The sequence below is a fragment of the Physeter macrocephalus genome, chromosome 5 (genome assembly GCF_002837175.3).
Source record: "Physeter macrocephalus isolate SW-GA chromosome 5, ASM283717v5, whole genome shotgun sequence".
Taxonomy (NCBI): domain Eukaryota; kingdom Metazoa; phylum Chordata; class Mammalia; order Artiodactyla; family Physeteridae; genus Physeter; species Physeter macrocephalus.
This window is the reverse complement of record NC_041218.1, coordinates 31,247,675-31,252,780: the sequence shown is the minus strand read 5'-3', so window position 1 is coordinate 31,252,780 and position 5,106 is coordinate 31,247,675. Positions and strand designations below refer to the sequence as shown.

Genomic DNA, 5,106 nt, shown 5'->3' with positions numbered 1-5,106 from the left:
CCCTCTTGAAGCTTAGTTTCTGTTAGTAGGGGAAAATGGACCATTAAAAATAATTAAAATATATAATATTTTGACTAATGATAAGTGTTATGGAGAAAAAGCAGAGAAAAGGTTATGAAATACAGGGTGGAAGGGATATGTGTTCAGGGAAAGCTTACTAGGAAGTGACAATTGAGAAAAGACTTGAAGGAGAGGAGAGGGTGAGTATGCAGACCCCGAGAAGGAGCAGTCTTTTAATGAACACCTGGGTCATAGGAAAAATTAAACTTGAAATTAGCAAATTTTTAGAAATTAAAGAAAGAATGAAGTTTCTTACATAATCCATGGATTATAAGTGAATCTAAGTTTATTTTTTCTTATTAAAAAAAGATGCAAACAAATTAAGCTTAATAATATGAAATATAAGACTAGGAAGATGCAATGAATTAAGCTAAATAGTAAAATTAATGGAACTTTAAAAAAGGCTTAAAGCCAAATTAAAGTAGTATTATCTATAGATAAATAAAATAGACAACTAGTAAGTGAGTAAAGAAAAAGTAATTAAACCAAAATAGGCTGAGAGGAGGAAGAATATGTAATCACAACAGAACAAAGACTAAAAGAACCATAGTTAACACTTGGAAATTTAGAGAAAATGGATAAAGTTCAATAAATGACTAAAGTTGATGCAAAAAGATGTAGAACACCTAGACATACAATAATAACCATATTACCTATAAGAGAAACTTCTGAAAATATCCATTAGTAAATAATGTACCAGGCCCATGTGATTTGGGGGAAGTTTTAATTAAGTTTCATAGAACGGAAATATTCAGTGCTATAGAAATGTTTATAGCTCACAAAAAATTATCAAGCCATTATTAGAGTAACATCACAGCTTGACAAATATCATACCTAAAATGTACAGAGAAATTTTAGTTATAAATTTAAATACAAAGAATGATTAAAGTAATAGCACACTGAAGTCAATAATGTTTAGATACAAGAATTCACCATGATCAACTATGGCTTATTCCAAAAATGCACATTTTTTTATTCCAGGGCTCTAATTTATACAAATTAATCAGATATGTTATAAACTCAAAGTTAAGTGTATGAAAAAAATTTGATGAATTTGAACAAATATTTCAAATAAAAATTTAAGTAAAGTTGGACTATAAGAAAAATGCCCAAATATGGTAAAAATCTTTACCAAAATTTGACTGCACACATCATAATAAAAGTAAAACACTCGTCATGAATATCAAAACCAAGGAATAACATAATTGTGACTCTTTTCCATACGATATTTTTAGCATATTCTAAATGTTCTAGCCCAGTCATTAAGAATAGAAAATGGAATTAGCCACATAGAAACCATATAAGAAGAGAAATTATAAAGATCAAATCTTTAGAAAACTAGAGTAGCTAGATGCAGATTAAATATTTTCAGATAACACACATTCCTCTGTGTCCCCAACCACCATGTTGGCTACTCTAGGGATACTTATATCTCTTCAGGGGATATCTTATAGACTTCAGCAGTATGAATTAAATACACAAGATTAACGGAAGGAAGAAGAAATCTCTGGAAGTCATGAAGCAGGTTATAGGACTAGGATAATGCTACACCTAAAAGCAGGAGTAGTCTTTTATTTTATGTGAAAACATTTCAGGATATGGTTTCAATATAGCTACTCCTACATTGAACACTAAATCTAAAAAAAAAAATTTTTTTTAATATTTAGATAATTAAAGATGCAACTTCTGTCTCAATTTTCTGCATCTTTCAAACCAGAATTTTTAAGATAAATCTGAATTTCCCATGTCTGTAAAGATATTTACTTCTTTAGCTGCAAATAAAATTTCATAACTTAAAAAAATCTTCCTAAAAATGTAAAAGAAAATATAAAACAATTCAACCACATTGATTCCATTTCATTTTGGCATACCAGAATCTACATATAAACCCAGTTTTGTTATCATAGTGTTCATAGTATTCTGATATTTTCAATTTATCTACACTAAAGCACTTTTATTTTTCTATATGTTCCTGTTAATTATTATGTTTAATGTATGCATAATATCTCATATAGTGTTGGTGTATGATGATTGAACACTTTGTTAGATTATTTCTAATGTTTAAATTTTATTTAATATTTACTATAGAGTGACATCTTTGTGACAGTATATTTTTTATTTCTATTGATTATTTCTTCAAAAATGGAAAAAAGAATAATGATAATTTATTGAATTATTAATATTACATGAACAAGTTAATAACTGTATCAATTAGAAGGAACATCTTATGAATCTTGCTGCATAATTGCATTTTGTTTTACAAAAATGCTGTACAGGTTGTAAATCCTTCTTGTAAGGAATATGTATACTAATTTTACTGCACTATTTCTTAAATTAGAGACTTTTAAAAAATTTTAACTTTTTAGTCAGAATAAAATAATATCTCAAGATTGTGTTAATTGGCATTTTATTATTAGTGTTGATGAGCATCTATACTCTTTACTTTCATATTCTTTGGGATTGAGAGTTACTTTTTAGTTGTTTATAATTATAGGTAGGAAAATTAAATATCTAATTGCATTCATCTAAAATCAGTTGCATTTTTCCCAGACAAATGAATTATTAAAGCAAAGACCATTCTAGGCAAAAATGATCTGTAATACTATTTTTAAATGCATTTAATTTAGTTCCTTGTGCATTTGTTGAGTTTTTACTTCTTAGTGTTAGAGCATAAAAATGTTTCTTATCAAAGGGATGTATGTCTCCTTGGTATTAGATTCTTTAAAGAATATGACACTTTAATGAGTATGACATATGAGCCCTTACAAGCCTGATTTTTAGCAGATCAAGTTAAATTAAATAATAAAGACAAGTACCATATGGTAAGCTCCCTAGAAGAAATTACAGTACACTGCTGCTTTTATTATAATGATTTCTCATGCTCATTCTTATGTGAAAGAAATGGACATGAAGAATCATTATGAGTAAAGAAGAAAGCACGTTAGAGAGCATTACTAGACTTAACTAAACCTATCCTCTTTCACTTATCTAATTTAAGCATTTGTGAAGGGCTAATATGGCTAGAATGTATATTAAAATCACATGCGATATAAAAATCCTCTTGGTCTTATACCTCTGGTGTTTCCAGCTCATTACCTCCAGGATTGTTTTATAAAATATTATAGAAACCTACTTTAAAAATACAGAAGACCTTTGTCTGGCTTTCAGTACCATTACCTGTCTCAATTGATATGAATCTCTTTCCCAGCCCTTATTCTACCAGACTGTGGACTCAAAACACTCCAAACCTCCTGTCATTCTCTGAATAGGTTATGCCTCAAGTCTATGCATTTTTCAGATTCCTCTTCTTAGAATGTCCTTTCCCATCTGTATTAGTTTTCTGTTGTTGTTCTGACCAACGACCACAAACTCAGTGACTTAAAACAATACAAATTATTATCTTACAGTTCCAGAAAGGTACCCAGAAACACAATCATAAGCAGAGAGGCATTCTACAAGTTGAGAGAATGGAAGAAGTCACTAGCATCTTCAGCAGGGCTGGGTACCACTGGCATTTCCCAAGACTGCGACCTCAGAATGGCCCTTTTTTTTTTTCAACCCCTTCCCAAAGGAATACTCTTCTCTTCATCCCACACCTTGGACATGAACTTCTTGCCTGGGGACTGAAAAGACTAATTAGATTAGCTATGGAAAACCAAGAACTATCAAAATTTTCTCGAAATACCAGTCTATTATTTCAAAGGAGTTAATTTCAGAAGGAAAATCGGTCAAGCTTGAAGAAACAATGTACACGTATCCTACTGGTAAAACTAGAACTTGGGAAACTTTGAAACACATAACTGGGAAGGATAGTCGGCTAATGGTGTGGTAGTTATCCCAGTGCTGCAGAGAACTCTTTATTATGAAAGTATCGTTCCAGTGAAACAGTTCTGACCGCCAATGGGAAGCTACAGCCTAGAATTCCCCACAGGTCTCACAGTCAGTAATGAAAGCCCAGAAGCAGCTGCTCTTTGGGAGCTTGAGGAAGAAACTGGCAATGAAGGTGATGTTACTGAACGTTCTTTAGCTGTAAGTATGGATCCAAGTTTGTCAGCAGTACCACATACATTGTGGCAATAACTGTTAATGGAGATGATGTTGAAAATGTAAAACCTAAGCCAAAGCCAGAGGATAGAGAATTTGTGGAAGTAATTTTTTGCTAAAGAATGATCTCTTGAAGAGATTTGATGCTAAAGTGACTGAAGAACATCTGACGGTGGATGTCAGAGTCTTTTCCTATGCTCTTGCGCTGAAGCATGCAAACATGAAGCTGTTTGAAGTTCCCTTCCTGAAATTTTAGGTGCAAAGATCAGTGGCCACGTTTTTGTAAATGAGACCACCGGGGCCTCCTTTACTAAGACTTTGTATTCAGCTTAGTTTGATGTCGATTTGAAATTAACTTTTCCATACAATATAAGTAACACAGAATGCAAAAAAAGAAAAAAAAAATCCTCAAGTGGGGTGGTAGCTGAAACAATGACAGAACATAAATATTAGTCTCTGAGAAGAAACCAAAAAGATGAGATCATATTCGAGAAATTATTTGTTGAATCTGGCTCAATGCTAAGCTAGTACTGAGAACACAGCAGGAATGGGAAGGATGTTGGATGCTAGTAGACAAGGAGGTATATGCTTCTGAAGTGAAAAGGAAGCCAATGGGAATGACAGACACCTGAGTCATTCTAGGATTTTTGCATAAAATAAAGTTGATGAAGGACAGGAACACGGCTATACCTTCAGCTTGGGTGTAGGAAAGATACCCAGAAACCCGGTCATAAGCAGCAAGACATTCTACAGGATGGGTGAATGGAAGAAGTCACTGGTATCTTCTGGAGTTATACAAGAGTAAACACATATTCCAAACATTGTCTTACGTATGGATGCTCTCAAAGCAGTGATTGTCCTTGCTATAAGCAATGATCTAAGAAAACATTTACCTATAACAGGAAGCCTTGAAGACAATTTAGACTTTTGAGAAAGACACCCTAATTCATAGAGCACTACTTGTGAATGACATCTGGGATTGCCTCTTAGACTTGAAACCTT

The 5,106-nt window shown here is 32.5% G+C and overlaps 1 pseudogene; it reads left to right on the top strand.

Moving 5' to 3' along the window:
• Nucleotides 1-3,707: 3,707 nt before the first annotated feature.
• Nucleotides 3,708-4,360, top strand: LOC102973913 (ADP-sugar pyrophosphatase-like; annotated as a pseudogene).
• The last annotated feature ends 746 nt before the right edge of the window (nt 4,361-5,106 follow it).